Source organism: Suncus etruscus, chromosome 15 (assembly GCF_024139225.1).
Source record: "Suncus etruscus isolate mSunEtr1 chromosome 15, mSunEtr1.pri.cur, whole genome shotgun sequence".
Taxonomy (NCBI): Eukaryota; Metazoa; Chordata; class Mammalia; order Eulipotyphla; family Soricidae; genus Suncus; species Suncus etruscus.
In genome coordinates, this window is record NC_064862.1 from 3,025,249 (window position 1) to 3,049,870 (window position 24,622).

Sequence of the window (24,622 nt, forward strand, 5' to 3'; positions counted from 1 at the left end):
TTCATGATTCCCAAAGTGTGATATGGGAACTCCCCAAATCTTTGAAGGCTCTCTTTAGTTTAAAAAATGTTTAAGCTCTATTAGCAATGTGTTTTCTCAATTTGAGCAACATTATAAAACTTAGTTAAACACCAAGAAATGAAGACAGACAGACTACTAATTCAAAGCCATGTGGCTGACCTTTCTCTTGTTCTTTCCCTGATACCTGAACCATTGTCTATCAAAAGCATTTCAGTCAAACTGTAAAGAAATGAATAGATGTTGCCTGGCCATTAAGAGAAACAGATCACCATTGCTTGCTTTTAAAGATTGATCATGTTCACAACGGAACTTTCAAAAAGGAGGAGTAAGAAGTATTCCTAGCAGAAGTCAATCCAAAATTTCTGTCAGCATATTAAGTTCTTCTTTCCCTGAGGTTTTGTCATGATGAAAGTAACACAGATAAGTAAGGTATGTTTCAGGTGATAACAAATAAAAATGTTTTATGGACAATTTATTTTAGTTTAACAAGTCAAGATATACCTACTAAATACAGGGTTTGTCTTCTTTGCTCTGGGTAGTAGGGAACCCAATACTTAGTACAAGAGAAATTGCATTAAGCTAGAAAGCCAACACTACTATTTAGACTATTCAAAAGCGTATGTTATTTTCTTTTTAAAAATGTGAAAACTAGTTCTAAACCATGATTAGCAGAATAAATATTATAAACTAGAGTTTTCTGAAGTACCGTTTCATTTGCTAAACCACATTTTCTTTTCTTTTTATTTAAAAAAAATGGCTACAAGTTGTTCACAATACAGATATTTTTCACAGATAGTTGTTCATGATTGAGTTATAGTTATACAATACATAACAGTTTTTTACCAGTGCACATTTCCCACCACCAATGTCTCCAGTTTTCCCCTCATCCTCCTCCATGCTCTCTCCCTTTCCTGTCTCTGGGGCACACATTATTCAGCTCTCTCTTTCTCCTCTATCTCTTTTTCTCTCCCTTTTTATCTCCTTTTAGACAATTTGGTTTGCAATATAGTGTACATTCCCCACCACCAATGTTCCCAGTTTCCCTCCCCCTGACTTTCCCCTACCTGGCTCTGAGGCAGACATTTTACTTCTCTCTCTCTCTTTTTCTTTTTTGATATAGTGTAAACCACATTTTCTTTTGTGATTATCTCCCTATGACTAATGAGTATAGCTCCAAAGTTATGATTTAGGACCCTTTCTGTGGACATACAATTAAACATGGTCTCACATAGAGATGGCTGGCAAGCTTTCCTTTTCTCTTTCTCTTTGCTTGTAGTTTGTTTTTTTTTAATTACTTATTTAAATATAATATATTTTGCTATACTAAATCTGCGGGTAAAATAGCTTTTTGACTTATACCTGAAATAAATATGAATGGGCCAGAACGGAAGAGATAGTATAGTCACTATACTATAGTGGCTATAGTGTTTGCCTTGCATGCAGCCATCTTAAGTTTGATCCTTGGCATCATCACATATGGTCTCTGGAGCACACCATGAGTGATTCTTGGAAATGGAGTCAGAAGTAAGCCCTGAGCACTTCCACGTGCCCCCACTCCCAAAATAAAACAGAGAAAACAAACAAAAATAAATGGGTTATTAGTTCTTCAGATTATACACATACTTTTCCTTATATTTTATTTTCATTATCATTTAACTTTTATCTTTAAGTGGAATCTAAGGTTTAATGTTCTCTGTAGAGTTTTCTTTTCGACATTGCTGCAGGACTAGGGAAGGGGTTTGCATTTCTTTTCACTTTCACACCTGTGTAAGGCTTATTCATGGGCTCCCAAGCATTTCATCACCAGCAAGTGGGGTGTTTGGTGACCTTTAGGGGATGATCATGTGGTTCCTCTGTTCTTCACACTAGTGAGGGAAAGACCTACTTGTAAAATAAAATAAATGTTTCCTGGACTGATGCCAACTTATTTTGATCTTTATTTGATCTATATTTTGATTAATCCTTTTCTTTGTGTGATTTCCTTTTGTTGATATGCCAAAATTCTGCCAACTTGTTTCTCTTTGTAAAAACTCAAAACATAAAACTTTGTTTCTGTTCAGTTTAATTTAGCATTAACCACCCCCACCCCACACACAAAGGTAAATTAAATTCCCTCTCTTCTAGCACCAAGTTTAATCAGATTGGAAGCTGTCTTATAAAATGTCTTGCTCATTGGTTCATCTATGCCTACAGTGTGTTTGAAAGATATATTAGACACTGATGTTTAAGGTAGGGGACACGATTCATTCTCACAAAATAAAGATGTTTTATTTTTTGTGCCCACATCACACAGTGTTCAGGGTTCGTTCGTGGTGGTGTTCCAGGGACTATATCCGGTGCCGGAATTCAAACCGAGGTTGACTATATAAAAGATAGAAAACTTTTACCCTGAGCTATCTTTCCAGTCCTTAAAATAATATTGTTTTATTTTGTTTTTACCTTTTTGGCATTACACCAGCTATGCTCAGGGCTTATTTCTGGCTCTGCACTCAGAGATCACTAGGAGGACCACATGGGCTCACAGGGATTAAATCAGAACAGTCATGCAGATCAAGTGTCCTCCTACCTTCGGTGTTAACTCTCCAATCAGCACATACAGTTTAATTTGTTTGAAGTGGATGTATTAAATGATTTTTTTTAATTTTTATTGTGGCCAAAGTGAGTTACAAATCTTTCACAATAATATTTAAGGTACCTAGTGACAATGAATAAGAGGCATTCCCAACACCAGTGTTGTCCGCCCTCCACCCCTTTTCCCAGCATGCATCCCACTTCTCCCTCCTTTATCCCCCAGAAATTTAAAATTTTTTTTCTATTAGTTCCAATTAAAGGATATGGTGTAAGGATTAGGTTCATGAATTTAGTAAACTCTTTCTGGGACTGTGCTGGAAAAACTAGCATTGCTACAATTTGTGCATTTTCCATAAGGCAGATAGATAATCTGTCAGCAAGATAATCTGTTAACTCAGCATTTTTCACATGCAATATTTTCTTCCAAAAACCTCCCTCTGAACATAAATTTGCAAGAAGCTCAGACCTCCTGAGTTTCATTTTGAGTGTCAAGTTCAAGCAGAACCCAGAAGAAACTCAAAGAAAAATCCACTTTGGACCATTTCAATTTCACATGGCGTTTACCTGAAAGATTCACCCAGTGTTTACCTGAAACTTGGCTAAAAGTCATACGCAATTCAACTCAAACCCAATTTTGATGAAAGGTGTGTAACCCTTCATAAAACAGGCTGCCAAAATACTATAACCTTTGAATATATAAGAAAATTTACCGGGGCCCCCCCCCCCAAAGAGTTTAAACAAAACTGTTAGAATCTGCTGGAGAATATATTTTAAACCATAGCACATCCCCAGGAAATCTATAAATCTTCTTTCATTGCTCCCCAAATAAGCTATTTATGCTTTTATAATAATTACTTTTCATCTTTTTTATACTATTTTAAGTAGAAAAGGACTAGCTAATTGATGAGAGACTATCATTACATTCTTTCTATTTTGACTGCATTACTGTATACAATGAGCGCAACCAGCTCAGGCATGTTATGTAGCATTGGCTATAGCAGCCTCCTCTGCACATTTTGAATGATCAACAGTTGAGATAATACAATATCTGAGCAAAACATTATGAGTTGGAACAACCTGTCACAAAAGACAAACTTCCAATTTTTTCTAATTAAGATAAAAAAGCTGCACTTATTCATTTCTTTGTTCTTCAGGCAAAGTTTCTTCCTGTCTCATTTGTGTCTCACCGCTCTCCACCCTCTTTTCTCACCACAAAAGCCTCTTTGTGTCTTCCTGATAATTCTCTTCTTTAACCATTCACCCTCTTCACCTTCTAGACACTTGCTTCTCTATCACATGTCCCCCCCCCCCATCCCAGTTCCTTCAACATTTCTTACACTTCCTGATGGGCCTTCTCTACTGTATTCTGATTGAATCACTTTTGGCAGTTGTCAAATGGCTTTCTGAATTCTCTACCCAACGTTCCTGGGTCAGGTCAGTCTGCCCAGTCTAATCCAGCTTCTTGGTCTCTTAACTGACAAAATTTAGAGAGAGTTTCAAGGAGGAGTTTGTAGGCCTATTTCTAGGGCATGCCAATGTATACCTTTTTGCAGCAACTATGGATGAAATTATTTTTTTCTACCAATTTAAACTCAAATAGGACAAAAATAGAGGAAGAGCAAAGTTGAACAACCAAAGAGACTTAGGCCCGTTAATACGATGACTGTCATAATGACACTGGAAAACAAATGGGTCTCTACTTCTCTCCAAGGAAAGGGACACAAGTGTCAAAATCAATATTTTAAGATTTAATTTTTTGTTTGATTTTGAGCCAACCTACGATGCTCAGACTAGATGTGATGCTCTTACTCCAGACTCTTGAAGTTGTGGAAGGTTACTCCTGACAGTTCTGGCATTCCAGGTAGTGCCAGAGATTGCAATTAGGGCTCTCACGTGAGAAATATATATTCAGCTGTGGATCTTCTCTACAATAATATATTTAAAGAAATGCATGAAATAATAAATATTATGGATCTTCCATCTATGTTTATTCATTACCTCAAAGAATTTCTTAAGATATTTTATTTTAGATTTTAGGTTTAAATCAATGTAGTATAAAGAAAAATGAAAAATTTATTTTTCTAAAATAAATTTCTAAAAATAATATATTGTGTAATTGATATCATCTCTTTATTTTTCAAATAAATTTCTAAAAATTTATTTTTCTAAAATAAATTTCTAAAAATAATATATTATATAATTGATATCATCTCTTTACTTTTCAAATAAAACATTATTTATTAAATATTATCCATAAAAGTAAAACTTGATTATCATTGTAAACATGCTTTATTCAATGACACTTATTCTTTTTTATTTTTATTAGTATCTTTAATTTAAATCTTTAATTTAATTATTAATAATTAAAGATTAATTAAATATTTAATTTAAACACCTTAATTACAAATATGATTGTAGTTGGGTTTCAGTCATGTTAAAAACACCCCCTTTCATCGTGCAACATTCCCACCACCAATGTCCCACTTATTCTTAATAAACAAAGTTTTCAGAAAATGTAACAGAAGATATGGCTATACTCCTCTGAGGGATATAAAAAGGCATAGTAAAGAAGTAGCAAAGGCCTAAAGCAATATGACAATTAATCAACAAAAACGAGTTTAGGGGCATGCAGAATGACGAGGGAATGGAACTGAAACCATGGTGTGAGAGGGAGGTGGCATTTAGTGAAATATATGACATTTGAATATTGGACGCATAAAAACCCTAACAGTATTGTAAATGAGGTGCCTAAAAAAATTAAATGTAATGCTATTTTCAGGTGACTTTTTACAGACTATTAATAACTGTAATAAAAATGATAATATAGTGATAGCTGACATATAATGAATATTTGCTGTAGTTCAGGAGCTATTCAAAACATTACAAATTAGTAGTCAGTCCCAGAAAACAACTTAAAGTGATCAATTCTTATTATTAGTTTTCTCTCTAATTTATGTGAGATATGAATTGAGCCTGGACTGATTCTCAGTTAACTCAAATTAGCTATTCAAATTTAGACCACCAGAACAATTGCTAAATGGAAAAATTGGCAATTTAACAAGATAAGAAAAAAATATGATGAAACTTTCTCTAAGTATTAAATAAGACACCTCTTGGAGGATCAGAATAAAAACATTTGTTTTAGAATTTTTTTAAAAATCAGATTATTTTGGGGCCGGGCGGTGGCGCTAAAGGTAAGGTGCCTGCCTTGCCTGCGCTAACCTTGGACGGACCGCGGTTCGATCCCCCGGTGTCCCATATGGTCCCCCAAGCCAGGAGTAACTTCTGAGCACATAGCCAGGAGTAACCCCTGAGCGTTACTGGGTATGGCCCAAAAACCAAAAAAAAAAAAAAAATCAGATTATTTTACACAGGCCTGTAAAGTTTTCTCACAGAATTTCATGGTTTCTATTTATACATTTAACCTGAAATGAACTAGATGATATAGCTTGTCACTTATGATGTGTATATGCATATGTCAGAAAGTCATACACTAGTGCTAGGGAAACTGGACTGAACAACAGAGCCCTGAACAAAATTTCTTCAATCTCTGACTACATGGCCTGCCTCTTAGAAGCAGAGTTAAGAATGTTTACTTGCCCGTTCCTACATATCATGGGATTAAATAAGTTATAGACTAAAAAAATTACTTAAAACTTAATTAAAATCAAAGCTGTTAAACATGAGCATGTTAGATGGTGGAAGAAATGGAAGGGCATGTCTTTTCTCAGGGGTATTAAAATGTTGCTCTCATTTTAAGAAGGTCATCAATAACATTTAATAAGTGACTTTGATAAACTATTTTACAATCATAGTGATCAGTGGGTGTTGAGCTATCTTTAAGGTAAGCTTTGCATCAAAGTTATTAGGTATACATTTAAACAATACTTGCCTATAATAACATCCAAACTACACTTACAAACTAATTTTAAGCAATGTCCTTAATATCTTCACTTATAAAATGGTATTAATAATAGTAGTAGTTGTCTTACAGGATGCTATTGAGAGTTGATTGAGAAAAGAAAAGCAAAATATGGAGCTGGAGAGATAGCACAGAGGGTAGGGCATTTGCCTTGCACACAGCTGAGCCAGGTTCGAACCCCAGCATCTCCTTTGGTTTTCCAAGCTTTTTAGGAGGGATTTTAGGGTGCAGAGCTGGGAGTAACACTTGAGTACAGCAAGGTGTAGCCTCAAAACAAAAAGAAATCTGGGAGAAAAAAAGAAAAGAAAAGGAAAGTACGCACAACTGATGACTAGCCATAAATATGTTTGTTTATTGTTATTATTATTATTATTATTATTATTATTATAAAACAAGACAAATTCAACCATAGGAAAATTAGATTTTTACATTAGGCCATACCCAATCATGAATCTCAAAGGAATCACTAAGTAATCAATTTAAATTTTATTTTATTTTTAGTTTCTGGCTCACTCCCAATGGTGCTCAAGGCTTATGGTCCTGTGCTTAGAGATCACTCCTAGTGATGCTTAGGGGATAATTTTGCTGTGCTGGCATGGGACTTAGGTCAACAGTGTGCAAGGCAGCATTCAAGTCCCTTACCCCAATTTCTCTAGCTCCTTAAAAATTTTAAAATAGGGCATACCAGAAGTTTGGTCAGATTGATGTCTCAGCTGAGAGTAGTGGAAGGGTGGTAGAGCAGGGCCATTGGCAAAGTGGGGGTTGTGAATGATGGGTGGTAGGTGGGGACTTGACCCACCCTCTCCCCGATTGCCAAATAGCTGCATGACCAGTGTATGACACATGAATTTTCACAGTTTGGCTTATATCTCTTCTGAGAATAAAAAATGTTTTTTTTTTGTTTTGTTTTGTTTTTTTATTTTACAGGGCCAATAGCTCTCAGCTCAACACCATGGAGAGAGGAATCTCTGCTTCTGTATTCATCACACGGGAAAACTAAGATTTTACAGTGAATCTGAGAAAAGCACATCTTGGATAATTCAGAGCATACCTACCAAGACTCTCTACTGCTAGGCATTAAGACACTGAAAGCAGACACCAAAATAAGAATTATAAATTTTAAAGATTACTTAAAGAGGCACTTGAAAACAACCATATGAAGACAAGCAAAGCACTAATGATCAAAGACTCATTTCCAGACCACTGTCATGACCTTGAACTTGGAAGAAAATGTGAATTCTTAGCTTGTTCTTAAATAACTGGAAATATCTATTCATTAGTACCATGGAGTTCTATAGTCCAATGCCAGTGAGATGGGATCCAGCAGGGTACAATGTCACAATGACCTCCAGATAAATCTAGTATAGCTGAAGTCTGAAAATCAGACCAACCTCACACCAGCTCTTGGTGAGAGCACTATTAGTGCTGGATAATTTTCTTTTTTAATATATATTTTTTATTTAAACACCTTAATTACATACATGATTATGTTATTTGGTGTTCAGTCCTGTAAAGAACACTACCCATCACCAGTGCAACATTCCAATCACCAATGTCCCAAGTCTCCCTGCTCCCCACCCAACCCCCGCCTGTACTCTAGACAGGCTTTCTATTTCCTTCAGACATTCTCATTATTAGGATAGTTCGAAATGTAGTTATTTCTCTAACAAAGCTCAGCCCTGTTTGTGGTGAGTTTCATGAGGTGAGCTGGAACTTCCACCCTTCTCTCTTTTGTGTCTGAAAATTATTATTGCAAGAATGACTTCATTTTTCTTAAAACACATAGGTGAGTGAGACCATTCTGCATTTCTCTCTCTCTCTGACTTATTTCACTCAACATAATAGATTCCATGTACATCCATGTATAGGAAAATTTCATGACTTCATCTCTCCTGATAGCTGCGTAATATTCCATTGTGTATATGTACCACAGTTTCTTTAGCCATTCGTCTGTTGAAGGGCATCTTGGTTATTTCCAGAGTCTTGCTATGGTAAATAGTGCTGCAATGAATATAGGCGTAAGGAAGGGGTTTTTGTATTGTATTTTTGTGTTCCTCGGGTATATTCCTAGGAGTGGTATAGCTGGGTCGCATGGGAACTCCATTTCCAGTTTTTGGAGGAATCTCCATATCGCTTTCCAGAAAGGTTGAACTAGACGGCATTCCCACCAGCAGTGGATAAGAGTTCCTTTCTCTCCGCATCCCCACCAACACTGTTCTCATTCTTTGTGATGTGTGCCAATCTCTGTAGTGTGATGTGGTACCTCATAGTTGTTTTGATTTGCATCTCCCTGATGATTAGTGATGTGGAGCATTTTTTTCATGTGTCTTTTGGCCATTTGTATTTCTTCTTTGTCAAAATGTCTGTTCATTTCTTCTCCCCATTTTTAATGGGATTAGATGTTTTTTCTTGTAAATTTCTGTCAGTGCTTTGTATATTTTGGAGAATAGCCCCTTATCTGATGGGTATAGGGTGAATTGATTCTTCCACTCAGTGGGTGGCTCTTGTATCCTGGGCACTATTTCCTTTGAGGAGCAAAAGCTTCTCAGCTTAATATATTCCCATCTGTTAATCTCTGCTTTCACTTGATTGGAGAGTACAGTTTCCTCCTTGAAGATGCCTGTAGTCCCAATGTCCTGGTACGTTTTGCCTACGTGTTGTTCTATATATCTTATGGTTTTGGGTTTGATATCGAGGTCTTTAATCCATTTGGATTTTACCTTCATACATGAGTTTAACTGGGGGTCTAAGTTCGCTTTTTTGCCAACACCACTTGTTATAGAGGCTTTCCCTGCTTTATTTAGGATTTCTTGCTCCTTTATCAAAAATTAGGTGATTGTATGTCTGTGGAACATTCTCAGGGTATTCAAGCCTATTCCACTGATCTGAGGTCCTGTCTTTATTCCAATACCATGCTGTTTTGATAACTATTGCTTTGTAGTAAAGTTTAAAGTTGGGGAAAGTAATTCCTCCCATATTCTTTTTCCCAATGATTGCTTTAGCTATGTTTCAAATGAATTTCAAAGGTGCCTGATCCACTTCTTTGAAGAATGTCATGGGTATCTTTAGAGGGATTGCATTAAATTAGTACAATGCTTTGGGGAGTATTGCCTTTTTAATGATGTTAATCCTGCCAATCCATGAGCAGGGTATGTGCTTCCATTTCCACTTGTCCTCTCTTATTTCTTGGAGCAGAATTTTATAGTTTTCTTTGTATAGTTCCTTCACATTTTTAGTCAAGTTGATTCCACGATATTTGAGTTTGTGTGGCACTATTGTGAATGGGGTTGTTTCCTTAATGTCCATTTCTTCCTTATTACTATTGGTATATAGGAAGGCCATTGATCTTTGTGTGTTAATTTTGTAGCCTGCCACCTTGCTATATTAGTCTATTGTTTCTAGAAGCTTCTTGGTAGAGTATTTAGGGTTTTCTATGTAGAGTATTGTATCATCTGCAAACAGCGATAGCTTGACTTCTTTCTTTCCTATCTGGATTCCCTTGATATATTTTTCTTGCCTAATCGCTATAGCAAGTACTTCCAGTGCTATGTTGAATAGGAGTGGTGAGAGAGGACAGCCTTGTCTTGTGCCAGAATTTAGAGGGAAAGCTTTTAGTTTTTCTCCATTGAGGATAATATTTGTCACTGGCTTGTGGTAGATGGCCTTAACTATATTGAGAAAGGTTCCTTCCATTCCCATCTTGCTGAGAGTTTTGATCAAGGATGGGTGTTGGACCATAACAAATGCTTTCTCTGCGTCTATTGATATGATCATGTGATTTTTATTTTTCTTGTTGTTCATGTTGTGTATTATGTTGATAGATTTATGAATGTTAAACCATCCTTGCATTCCTGGGATAAAACCTACTTGATCATAGTGGATGATCTTCTTAATGAGGTATTGAATCCTATTTGCCAGGATTTTATTGAGGATCTTTGCATCTGTGTTCATCAGCGATATTGGTCTGTAATTTTCTTTTTTGGTAGCATCTCTGTCTGGTTTAGGTATCAAGGTGATGTTGGCTTCATAAAAGCTATTTGGGAGTGTTCCCGTTTCTTCGATTTCATGAAAGAGTCTTGCCAGGATTGTTAGTAGTTCCTCTTGAAAGGTTTGAAAGAATTCATTAGTTAATCCATCTGGGCCTGGGCTTTTGTTTTTGGGCAGACATTTGATTACTTTCTTAATTTCCTCAGTAGTAATGGGGTTGATTATGTATGCTACATCCTCTTCCTTCAACCGTGGAAGATTGTAAGAGTCCAAGAATTTATCCATTTCTTCCAAGTTCTCATTTTCAGTGGCATAGAGTTTCTCAAAGTAGTTTCTGATTACCCTTTGAATCTCTGCCATATCAGTAGTGATCTCTCCTTTTTCATTCCTAATATGAGTTATCAAGTTTCTCTCTCTCTCTTTCTTTGTTAGGTTTGCCAGTGGTCTATCAATCTTGTTTATTTTTTCAAAGAACCAACTTCTGCTTTCGTTGATATTTCGGATTGTTTTTTTGAGTTTCCACTTCGTTTATTTCTGCTCTCAGCTTTGTTATTTCCTTCTGTCTTCCTATTTTTGGGTTCTTTTTTTGAGTACTTTCTAGTTCTATTAGCTGTGTCATTAAGCTACTCAGATAAGCTCCTTCTTCCTTCCTGATGTGTGCTTGCAAAGCTATAAATTTTCCTCTCAGTACTGCTTTTGCTGTGTCCCATAAGTTCTGATAGTTTGTGTTTTTATTGTCATTTGTTTCCAGGAACCTTTTGATTTCCCCCTTGATTTTATCTCGGACCCACTGGTTATTGAGTATGAGGTTGTTTAACTTCCAGGTGTTAAAGTGTTTCTTCTGAGTCCCTTTGGAGTTCACAAATAATTTCAGAGCCTTGTGGTCAGTGAAGGTAGTCTGCAAAATTTCTATCCTCTTGATCTTATGGAGGTATGTTTTATGTGCCAGCATGTAGTCTATCCTGGAGAATGTCCCATGTACATTGGAGAAGAATGTGTATCCAGGTTTCTGGGGATGGAGTGTCCTATATATATCCACTAGGCCTCTTTCTTCCATTTCTCTCCTCAGGTCTAGTATATTCCTTTTGGGTTTCAGTCTGGTTGACCTATCCAGTGTTGACAAAGCAGTGTTGAGGTCCCCCACAATTATTGTGTTGTTGTTGATATTGTTTTTCAGATTTGTCAACAGTTGTTTTAAATATTTTGCTGGCCCCTCATTTGGTGCATATATGTTTAGGAGAGTTATTTCTTCCTGCTCTACATACCTTTTGATTAATATAAAATGTCCATCTTTGTCCCTTACAACCTTCCTGAGTATAAAGTTTGCATTACCTGATATTAGTATGGCCACTCCAGCTTTTTTATGGGTGTCGTTTGCTTGGATAATTTTTCTCCAGCCTTTTATTTTGAGACTATGTTTGTTCTGACTATTCAGGTGCGTTTCTTGTAGGCAGCAGAAGGTTGGATTGAGTTTCTTGATCCATTTAGCCACTCTGTGTCTCTTGACTGGTGCATTTAGTCCATTGACGTTGAGAGAAAGTATTGTCGTGGGATTTAATGCCATCTTTATACCGAAATTTGGTGTGTCTTTTGGTTAGTCTTGTTTTAAATTAGGTCTTTCAGTTTTTATCTTAAAATTGGTTTTGAGTCTATAAAGTTTCTGAGCTGTTTTTTGTCTGTGAAACCATGTATTCTTCCGTCAAACCGGAAAGTGAGTTTTGCTGGGTACAGTATTCTAGGTGAAGCATTCATTTCATTCATTCTTGTCACAATATCCCACCACTGCTTTCTGGCATTGAGTGTTTCTGGTGACAGGTCTGCTGTAAATCTCAAGGATGCTTGCTTGAATGTATTTTCCCCTTTTGATCTTGCTGTTTTCAGAATTCTGTCTCTATCTGTGGGATTTGTCATTGTGACTAGGATGTGTCTTGGGGTGGTTTTTCTTGGGTCTCTTTTGGTTGGTACTCTTCGAGCATGCAGGATTTGATCACATATATTCTTTAGCTCTGGAAGTTTCTCTTTAATGATGTTCTTGACTGTTGATTCTTCCTGGAAATTTTCTTTCTGGGTCTTTGGGACTCCAATGATTCTTAAGTTGTTTCTGTTGATCTTATCATAGACTTCTATTTTCATCTGTTCCCATTCTTTGACTAATTTTTCCATTGTCTGTTCATTTGCTTTAAGTTTTTTTTTCCAATTTCTCCTGCTGTATGGAATTGTTATGTATCTCATCTTCTACAGCACCAAGTCTATTCTCAGCTTCTGATACCCTGTCCCAGAGCTTATCCATTTTGTCATTCACTTCGTTTACTGATTTTTTCAGGCCTGTTAGTTGACATGTTATTTCAGTTTGGAGTTTTGTGATTTCTGTCTTCATATTTTCTTGATTATTATTAGTGTTCTGTTCCACTCTATCCATGGTTTTTTGAGGTCTTTGAGCATCTTCTATATTGCTACTCTAAAGTCCTTATCTGAGAGGTTGATTAGTTGGTTGGTCATTAATTGGTCATCAGAATTGTCATCTTCATTCTCTATGTCTGATGCTGGCCTGCGTTGTTTCCCCATTGTCACACTTGTATTGTGAGTTTTTCTACGTGTTGTGGTGGTATTCATTGGTTATATGATGCAGGCAGCACACTTCTCTGGCTCCGCCCTTTCTGGATGGGCCGGCTTGCCTCCAAGTTAGGGGAGTCCTCCGTGGATGAAGCCTCACACAGGATCAAATCTTAGGCCCGAGCACGCAGCAGAGAAGACAGTCTGGAGAGAAGTTCTTGCTTCTGTGATCCAACACAGTTCTTAGTGTGTTTTTTTTTCTTCTTGTGATGGTGTTAATTTTTTAGTAAGAGAGCACGGCTGCGTAGTGAAGTGGAGCTAAGTGCCTTCTGGAGCCTCTTTTCAGCCCACTCTCAAGAGGTTCACGCAAAAGGATAGTAGAGAGAGACAAACAGGCAGCACTCACAGTTTTTCACAGTCGGGCCCCACTGGACAGGCGTAGTTTTCACTCACTTGCTTGGCAGCTTCAGAATGCTGTATTTTTGGGTTCGCTTCCCAGGACTCTGAGGAGAGTTGCTGGGTAGCTTCAGTTTTTCGGGGGTTTGCTTCCCAGGGCTCTGAGGTGAGCTTCCAGAGTTCAGGAAAGACAGAGAAGAGTAGGGCAGGGCTCCCTTAAGGTCCTCAGTTTCCTCAGAAGGAGCACAGCCGGGTGGAGACTCTGCAGGTAGAGCAATCAGCACTCTGCCTGAAAACCCCCACATCCAGCCATTTCTTACTCACTCACTGGCTCGCTGGGTAGCTTCCGAATGTAGTTTCTTTGGGGTTCGCTTCCCAGGGCTCTGAGGAGAGCTTCCAGAGTTCAGGAAAGACAGAGAAGAATAGGACAGGGCTCCCTTCAGGTCCTCAGTTTCCTCAGAAGAAGCACAGCCAGGTGGAGACTCTGCAGGTTGAGCAATCAGCACTCTGCCTGGCAACCCCCACATCCAGCCATTTCTTACTCACTCCTTCATACATGAGTTTAACTGGGGGTCTATGTTTGCTTTTTTGCCAACACCACTTGTTATAGAGGCTTTCCCTGCTTTATTTAGGATTTCTTGCTCCTTTATCAAAAATTAGGTGATTGTATGTCTGTGGAACATTCTCAGGGTATTCAAGCCTATTCCACTGATCTGAGGTCCTGTCTTTATTCCAATACCATGCTGTTTTGATAACTATTGCTTTGTAGTAAAGTTTAAAGTTGGGGAAAGTAATTCCTCCCATATTCTTTTTCCCAATGATTGCTTTAGCTATGTTTCAAATGAATTTCAAAGGTGCCTGATCCACTTCTTTGAAGAATGTCATGGGTATCTTTAGAGGGATTGCATTAAATTAGTACAATGCTTTGGGGAGTATTGCCTTTTTAATGATGTTAATCCTGCCAATCCATGAGCAGGGTATATGCTTCCATTTCTGCTTGTCCTCTCTTATTTCTTGGAGCAGAATTTTATAGTTTTCTTTGTATAGTTCCTTCACATTTTTAGTCAAGTTGATTCCACGATATTTGAGTTTGTGTGGCACTATTGTGAATGGGGTTGTTTCCTTAATGTCCATTTCTTCCTTATTACTATTGGTATATAGGAAGGCCATTGATCTTTGTGTGTTAATTTTGTAGCCTGCCACCTTGCTATATTAGTCTATTGTTTCTAGAAGCTTCTTGGTAGAGTCTTTAGGGTTTTCTATGTAGAGTATTGTATCATCTGCAAACAGCGATAGCTTGACTTCTTTCTTTCCTATCTGGATATCCCTTGATATATTTTGATATATCCCTTGATATATTTTTCTTGCCTAATCGCTATAGCAAGTACTTCCAGTGCTATGTTGAATAGGAGTGGTGAGAGAGGACAGCTTTGTCTTGTGCCAGAATTTAGAGGGAAAGCTTTTAGTTTTTCTCCATTGAGGATAATATTTGTCACTGGCTTGTGGTAGATGGCCTTAACTATATTGAGAAAGGTTCCTTCCATTCCCATCTTGCTGAGAGTTTTGATCAAGGATGGGTGTTGGACCATAACAAATGCTTTCTCTGCGTCTATTGATATGATCATGTGATTTTTATTTTTCTTGTTGTTCATGTTGTGTATTATGTTGATAGATTTATGAATGTTAAACCATCCTTGCATTCCTGGGATAAAACCTACTTGATCATAGTGGATGATCTTCTTAATGAGGTATTGAATCCTATTTGCCAGGATTTTATTGAGGATCTTTGCATCTGCATTCATCAGCGATATTGGTCTGTAATTTTCTTTTTTGGTAGCATCTCTGTCTGGTTTAGGTATCAAGGTGATGTTGGCTTCATAAAAGCTATTTGGGAGTGTTCCCGTTTCTTCGATTTCATGAAAGAGTCTTGCCAGGATTGTTAGTAGTTCCTCTTGAAAGGTTTGATAGAATTCATTAGTGAATCCATCTGGGCCTGGGCTTTAGTTTTTGGGCAGACATTTGATTACTTTCTTAATTTTCTCAGTAGTAATGGGGTTGATTATGTATGCTACATCCTCTTCCTTCAACCGTGGAAGATTGTAAGAGTCCAAGAATTTATCCATTTCTTCCAGGTTCTCATTTTCAGTGGCATAGAGTTTCTCAAAGTAGTTTCTGATTACCCTTTGAATCTCTGCCATATCAGTAGTGATCTCTCCTTTTTCATTCCTAATACAAGTTATCAAGTTTCTCTCTCTTTCTTTGTTAGTTTTGCTAGTGGTCTATCAATCTTGTTTATTTTTTTCAAAGAACCAACTTCTGCTTTCGTTGATCTTTTGGATTGTTTTTTGGGTTTCCACTTCATCGATTTTTGCTCTCAGCTTTGTTATTTCCTTCTGTCTCCCTATTTTTGGTTCCTTTTGTTGAGAACTTTCTAATTCTATGAGTTGCATCATTAAGCTATTCAGGTATTTCTTTTCTATTTTTTTAATTTTTCTTATTTAAACCACTTTATTACATACATGATTGTGTTTGGGTTTCAGTCATGTAAAGAACACCACCCATTACCAGTGCAACATTCCCATCACCAATGTTCCAAATCTCCCTCCTCCCCACCCAACCCGCGCCTGTACTCTAGACAGGCTTTCTATTTCCCTTGTACATTCTCATTATTAGGATAGTTGATGTGTGCTTGCAAAGCTATAAATTTTCCTCTCAGTACCACTTTTGCTGTGTCCCATAGTTCTGATAGTTTGTGTCTCTATTTTAATTTGTTTCCAAGAAGGTTTTGATTTCCTCTTTGATTTCTTCTCGAATCCACTGGTTATTTAGTATTAGGATGTTTAACTTTCAGGTATTAAAAGTTTTTCTTCTGTGTCCCTTTGTAGTTTACATATAATTTCAGGGCCTTGTGGTCAGTGAAGGTAGTCTGCAAAATTTCTATCCTCTTGATATTATGGAGGTATGTTTTATGTGCTATCATGTAGTCTATCCTGGAGAATGTCCCATGTACAATAGAGAAGAATGTGTATCCAGGTTTCTGGGGGTGGAGTATCATATATATATATGTCAATTAGGCCTCTTTCTTCCATTTCTCTTTTCATGTCTAGTACATTCTTGTTTGGTTTTGGTCTGGTTGATCTATCAAGTGTTGACTATGCCATGTTGAGGTCTCCCACAATTATTGTATTGTTATTGATACTATTTTTCAAATTTGTCAACAATTGTATTAAATATTTTGCTGGCCCATTCTTCGGTGCATATATGTTTAGGAGAGTGATTTCTTCATGCTCTACATACCCCTTGATTAATACAAAATGTCCATCTTTGTCCCTTATAACTTTCCTGAGTATAAAGTTTGCATCATCTGATATTAGTATGGCCACTCCAGCTTTTTTCTGGGTGTTGTTTGCTTGGATGATTTTCTTCCAGCCTTTTATTTTGAGTCTATGCTTGTTCTGACTATTCAGTTGTGTTTCTTGTAGGCAGCAGAAGGTTGGGTTGAGTTCTTTGATCCATTTAGCCACTCTGTGTCTCTTAACTGGTGCATTTAGTCCTTTGACATTGAGAGAAAGAATTGTCCTGGGATTTAATGCCATCTTTCTATCGAAATTTGGTGTGTGTTTTGGTTAGTCTTGTCTTAAATTAGGTCTTTCAGTTTTTCTTCTAAGACTGGTTTTGAGTCTGTAAAGTTTCTGAGCTGTTTTTTGTCTGTGAAAACATGTATTCTTCCATCAAACCGGAAAGTAAGTTTTGCTGGGCACTGTATTCTAGGTGAAGCATTCATTTCATTTCGTCTTGTCACAATATCCCACCACTGATTTCTGGCCTTGAGTGTTTCTGGTGACAGATCTGCTGTCAATCTCAAGGATTCTCCCTTGAATGTAATTTCCCTTTTTGATCTTGCTGTTTTCAGAATTCTGTCTCTATCTGTGGGATTCGTCATTGTGACTAAAATGTGTCTTGAAAGAAAGAATTGTCCTGGGATTTAGTGCCATTTTTTTTTTTATCGAAGTTTGGTGTCTCTGTTGGTCAGTCTTGTCTTAAAGTAGGTCTTTCAGTTTTTCTTTTAAGACTGGTTTTGAGTCTGTAAAGTTTCTGAGCTGTTGATTTTCTGTGAAACCATGTATTCTTCCTTCAAACCTGAAAGTGAGTTTTTCTGGGTGCAGTATTCTAGGCAAAGCATTTATTTCATTGAGTTTTGTCACTATGTCCCACCACTGCCTTCTGGCCTTGAGTGTTTCTTGTGACAGGTCTGCGGTAAATCTCAAGGATGTTCCTTTGAATGTAATTTCTTTTTTTAATCTTGCTGCGTTCAGAATTCTGTCTCTATCTATGGGGTTCATCATTGTGACTAGGATGTGTCTTGGGGTGTTTTTTCTGGGGTCTCTTTTAGTTGGTACTCTTAGGGCATGCAGGATTTATCGCATGTATTCTTTAGCTCTGATAGTTTCTCTTTAATGATGTTCTTGACCGTTGATTCTTTCTGAAGATTTTTTCCTGGATCTCTGGGACTCCAATGATTCTTAAGTTGTTTCTGTTGAGCTTATCATAGACTTCTATTTTCATCTGTTCCCAGTCTTTGAGTAATTTTTTCACTGTTTGATCCTTTGTTTTAAGGCTTTTTTCCAGTCTCTTCTGCTGTATGGAGTTGTTATTCATCTCATCTTCCAGTGTACTAATTCTATCCTCAGCAGCTGTTAACCCATGGGAAAGCTCATCCATGTTTTTCTTCAATTCATCTACTGAGTTTTTCAGACCTGTTATTTGACCTGAAATTTCAGTTTGGAGTTTTCTCATTTCTATCTTCATATTCTCTTGGTTCTTATTAGTTTTCTCTTCTATACTTTCTTTGAGTTCTTTGAACATCTTCCATATTTCGACTCTAAACTCCTTATCTGAGAGACTGACTAGTAGTTGTCTATGTTCTGGTCTTCTGAGTTGCTGTCTTCATTCTCTATGTGGCGCTGGCCTGCATTGTTTCCCCATTCTCACACTTGTATTGTGGGTTTTTCTACGTGTTGTGGTTGTATTCATTGGTAAATGTTGTGCGCAGCCGCATAGCAAAGCTGGGAGTGTAAACTCACCTCCAGGGATGGCTAGCCATACGCAGATGAGCCACACACAGGATGAAATCAGGCCAAAAATGCAGCACAGCACAGAGGACAAGGCAGATAGGGGTGCTGGCATCTGAGTTCCAGCAGAGTTCAGTGGCTTCCACTTTCTGGGCATGTAAACTCAGCAGTGCTGGATAATTTTCAAGACAAAGCCAATAAAGCTTAAATGTAATCGAGAGTGATGATTTTAAAAGGAGATCACTATTCATACAATAAATATTTGGAAAAATAAAATATTTAAGCAAAATATTATTATTTACATATTTAAAATTCTTCTAGATGTTTACTATAGCATAACTACAACAATAACTTATTCTCCCAGTAGATAAAGTTTTATGATTTAGTGATATAGTGAGAAGAAAATGTACAAATTATTAAATCCAAAATTAAGTTACTTGTGTAGAAAAATTACAGATATGAGAAGCAGCAGGGATCGGCAGGGTTTGAGGGATAAAGAACATTTTCTCTAGTTTCTTTAATCTTCACAATTTTTTAAACTCCCACAAATTTTGTGTCTGAGGAAGATTAGTCTAGTCTCGTAGTCGAGAACACTCAAAGATGAATCCTGTTCCACTGTATTCCTAGATGAAGTTTGATGGCTGCATTATCATCAACTCACCCAATCAGAAACCTAGAATTCTAATCAATATTGAAACATGTGTGCAGGAGTTTAAAAAATTTGTGATTTTCTCCTTCTCTACTCAGAGGCTCCCTCCCACCTTCCTATTCTCTCTTCTCTCTCTCTTTCTCTCTTTCTCTCAAAAAATTTGTGAAGTTTAAAGAAACTAGAGAAAATGTTCTTCATCCCTCAACCCCTTCCAACCTCTGGTACCACCTCCAAGCTCTAGTAATTCTAATCTCACTTGCTACAATTGCTTTTTGGTTTCTAAACTGCATTCAAACCTACAAATTAAATAATTATTACTTTTCATCTACCTAAAATTTATAATTGACCATTTACAAGTTTTTGTTGAGAGCTTATTCTGCACCAAACTAAATACAAACAATTGTTTGGTAAAGCAGAACTAATCTTAGAGCACAATAGGTACATCATGAGGACAAACAAAATCAGAGTATGCTCAGAAATTAACAGTGCATTAAGCAATATTGAGTATAACTTTCTCAGCCTCTATCCCCCCATATTTGAGTAAGAATGATGCAACCAGGGCTGGAGAGATAGCACAGTGGTAGGGCATTTGCCTTGCATACAGAAGGATGGTGGTTCAAATCCCAGCATCCCATATGGTTCCCCGAACCAGCTGGAGGTGATTTCTGAGCATATAGCCAGGAGTAGCCCCTGAGCGCTGCCGAGTGTGACGCCCTCCCAAAAAAAAAGAATGATGCAACCAACCTCACTGGGATATTATAAGAATATAGTAAAATTACTATTATGAAAGGATATAGAATGAATAAGCTTATATTTTGTTCAAGCAATCAAATGGCAGAAATCATCTGAGAGAATGACCTAGAAAAGTAGATTTGGAAGTTACCCGAAGACAAATAGAGATACAGCCCTAAGAGTAAATGAATACTGGGCCAGAGCAGTGGTGCAAGTGGTAAGGCATCTGCACATGCTAGCTTAGGAGGAACTGCTATTCAATCCCCCAGCGTCCCCTATGGTCCCCTAAGCCAGGAGAGATTTCTGAGTGCATAGCCAGGAGTAACCCCCTGAGCATCACCAGGGGTGGCCAAAAAAGCAAAAAATAAAAAAAAAAGAGTGAATGAACACAGGAATGCTGCAGCCCCAGGACTCAGAGCAGCTCCCTAGCAGTAAATAATGACCCTTCAAGTCTGCAATTCAAAAGTGGCTTCCAATAAAATTACAGTGAAATCTTGGTATTTACACTGGTCATAGGAAGAAGTCTAGGATAGAATCTTTCTTTACAGTTGTAGAAGTTTAATTCCATCATTGTTGTTGTAATCAGTCTTCTGGAACAAGTGGTCTTGGTTTTTGCTCAGATCCTAGGCCAAGCCTAGAATAGTCTTTCATTATGGTTCCACAAGTTCTGCTCAGTCACAGTTGTCAGAGTTGGACCTCTGGAATTCAAAACCTCTTGATTATTGTACAAGTCCTAGGCTGAAGTCTAGGCTATGGTGTTTCTTATTAGTCCCAGGATAAGTTCTGCCTAGTCATGGTTGTTAAAGTCAGTCTTCTGTAGCTAGTGCTCTTGGTTTTTGCACAAATCAAAGATTTCATCTTACAATTAAGTGATGAGATAGGACAACCTGCTCTTAGGTCAAGTCGCTGGGGATGTGATAATGAGCAAGTACGAAGCCAGTAGTTGTTCCCATGGCAGTATGCTTCAAGGACAGAGAAACTCTGAATCTCTTAGGCCAAGAAATTCCATTTTTTATTTCCCCAATACTTACTGTGTCTATACAAAAAAAAAAAAAAAAAAGAATCATAAAACCTTGCTACACAGGCACTTCTTCCCTTTTTCTTCTTTTTTGTTCTTTTTATTTATTTATTTTCTTTTTCTTTTTCTTTTTCTTTTTTTTTGGTTTTTGGGCCACACCCAGCGATGCTCAGGGGTTACTCTTGGCTGTCTGCTCAGAAATAGCTCCTGGCAGGCACGGGGGATCATATGGAACACAGAGATTTGAACCAACCACCTTTGGTTCTGGATCGGCTGCTTGCAAGGCAAACACCGCTGTGCTATCTCTCCGGCCCCTATTTTCTTTTTATTTTTATTTTTCACTCTTGTGGTTATTATTTGCTGATTTTTTTTCTTGCTGGGTGCTTTATTTTTTGGTAGTTACTGCCTTTTCTTTTTAATTTTTTTATTCTTGTTTGTTGTTTTTTTGTTATGATTTTCTTCCTTTTCTTCTTTTTTTCTTTCTTTCTTTTTCTTTTTTTGTCTTCTTCCAACAGAACTGCACAACTTGAATCATCTTATTCTGCCTCATGAATTGAGGGGAGAAATAAAAATTAATGGTATCAGGACCAAACAGCCATATGAACATTGAGTGAAAATAAAAAATTATCAGACTTAAATACCAAACCCAAAGGCAACAACAACAGAAGCAATACCCTGTCTACAACAAGCTATCCACAGAGGGGAACAGTTACATTAGCACTCCAGGGGCAAAGGAGGGAGATATAGGACACATGGCTGGAAAAGGGGTGGAGGAAGGACAACCCTGGTAGTGGGAATGGTCCTAAATCATTGACACTATGCACCTTAAATATTACTGTGAAAGATTTGTCATTCACTTTGGTCATAATAAAAATTATTTTTAAAAAACTACATTGAAAAATTGGAAAGAAACAGAACAAAAAGAATTTAAAAAAAGAGGCAATTCCTAAAGAATTTGTGGTGGGTGAAAAGGATTTACTGATGCAGACAATACCTGAGAACCTGAAGAAAATTTAGGTTGTCCAGAGTTTTTTGAAGCATTTCTTAATTCCCAAAAGGCCAATAAAGAAAAATATGGTACAAAATGAAAATATTTATCCTAAAGTGAATCTGATGATAGCAAATCCAAAAAGCAAAGAGATGCTATTTGCTGACAAACCAAGAGACTTTGCAAGAAGTCAGGACCCTAAAGAAATAATTGGTGTCACAGATAGTAGTGGAGAATTAATTAATGTTTCTCATGAAGTGAAAAGATTCAGATGAAACAAACTTAGTGCTGTCAAAAGAGGCAAATGTGAATTTTCTCAAATTGTAATTGCTTTTTATGAAGACTAAATGGCATTCTTTACCAGAAAATAAAGTTTAATAATTTTATGCATTGTTTTATATATTTATATATATGTTTATATATAATCTGAGCTTGGTTTTGATCTACTAGGAAATAGCCATGTCCTATTGAGAATGAATTTGATATGTTCACTTTCAAATAGTATTAAGGGGAATTGAGAATTTTTTTGTGTATTTGTATGTGTCTGTGTTTTGGGGGTTTTGATTTTTGTTTTGCATCTAATAGAACTAGTACTTTGAACAAATAAAGCTTTCTGTATATGGGTTTTTTTTTAACCAAAAAAACAAATAGATGACATTGTATATTATTTTCTCTACATTAAAAAACAGCTTTACTAATTACTTGGGGGAAATTAACATATTCATTCTAGATTTATATTTAACTCATAATTGCCTAATGGCTATTCTGGATTTTTTTTTTTTTTTTTTGGTTTTTGTGTCAGACCTGGCAGCACTCAGGGGTTCCTCCTGGCTCTACGCTCAGAAATTGCTCCTGGCAGGCTCGGGGGACCATATGGGATGTCAAGATTAGAACCACTGTCCTTCTGCATGCAAGGCAAACACCCTACCTCTATGCTATCTCTCTGGCCCCTCATTTGGTATTTTATGTGTAAATATATATACATAAAATACATATGTAAGTGGTCTTATTTCTTTTATAAATGTTGACCAAACAACATTGCCACATTCATAAATGCATGCTTCTAGGATGTCATTGTCTTGAAAGACTTAACCTTTTTCTGAAACCTTTAATTTCCTAAAGATTAATGAAAAATAGTTAATTTTGTGATTAGACTATTTAAAAACATGATCATTTCTTTTTGTAGTCATTAAGTCATATAATCTGAATTTATTTGCAAATTCTCTGAAATAATAATTTTCTCTCTACCCAAATGAGCAAACTAAATAAATCCCTGATGCTGAACTAAGCAAGACTTAGTGGACACTTAATGTTTTCTTTTATGAACCATTCCTTTCCAAATAGTTTTTATTTTTTTAATTTAAGCTTGAAAACCCAATTACACTTGACTAAAAGGTCGTAATTTGTGAAACTTCTCAAACTTTGTTCCTGAAAACCTATGGTTTCAACGTTAGTAACATAGAGCCTTATGGAAAAAAGGCTGAACTAACTTGTCTAAACCCTTGATCTGTGTATTTTTCTTTGCTCTAACTCACTCAACTCATTCTTTACATGTAGGCTCAATCTTTTCAGTATTTGATATACTGGTTTAGCAGAAGCCAGGGAAAATAATAACCCTATAGTAATCAGAATTTAACCAATGGTATATCATTTACTTAATTATAAATGTTGATAAACAGTGGTATATTTATTGACCATATTGACCTATTATTATTTATATTCCTTTCTTTAAAAAAGAGTGTGAATGAATTTATTCCAAAGAGAGGATTGTAAAAGAAAGCTAAAGTTGAAGCATTAGCTCCAGTGTGGTAGAAGGAAGAGAACTCCAAGAAGGAGACAAAGAATTTAAGCAGAAATAGGGCAGGGGTGTAGCCCAGAGGTAAAGGTGCATGTTTTGCTGCTAGGCTAGCTGGTTTTGATCCCTGATCCCAGCACTGCCTTCCACCCACCTCCCAAAATTAAGCAAAATAATTTAAGCAAATTAAAGCATATATGATTTCTAAACATGTAGATATAATCCTAACATTATAACCAAAATATCCTCACAAACTGTGGAAGTTTAAGGTGAACATAACTGTTCAAAATTTCATGGCCCTCTATTTGAATGAAGTAATATATTATATGTCACAAGATTATTGTATGGATACAGTAAGAGATGGGTAGTAAAACTAGGGTCTATCGTTATTAAATGGATGTGTAGAAAATATTTACAAATTGTCTTCTATGTATCTAGAAACTATGGTTCAGGTTGATAAAATAACTCTTACAAAGTAAAAGACAAGTAAACACAAAATATGTCAAGAAAATAATCATCTTTAAGGGGTTGACCAAGTATTGCATGCAATACTCAGAAAAACTAAGGAGACCAAAGCTTGAATTATATGATACTCTTTAAGTGAAAATTTTCTCCTGATGATATGATGAGATCTATTAGATTTAAAATACTTTTGACAAGTTACCACTATTATAAGACTTGTTTTCACAACAACATTAATTATTTTATTCACATGTAAATTGAGAGAACATGACAGTTATCAAAGATACATTCTCAATTAGGTTAATTAAATCCTTACAGCCTTTCCTTTTTGCCTGCTAAATTCCACTTAGCATTCGTAGATCAAAGTTCAAGTTTATCTTAATGTCATGCCAACTACCAAAATTTCCAAATCCAGAATAATTACATTTATCTCAGAGTACGCAAGACAACATATGA

At 36.6% G+C, this 24,622-nt stretch overlaps 1 pseudogene; it reads left to right on the forward strand.

Annotated features, from left to right (window-relative positions):
• Positions 1 to 20,341: 20,341 nt before the first annotated feature.
• LOC126031348 (chromobox protein homolog 3-like) lies at positions 20,342 to 22,256 on the forward strand (annotated as a pseudogene).
• Positions 22,257 to 24,622: the final 2,366 nt, after the last annotated feature.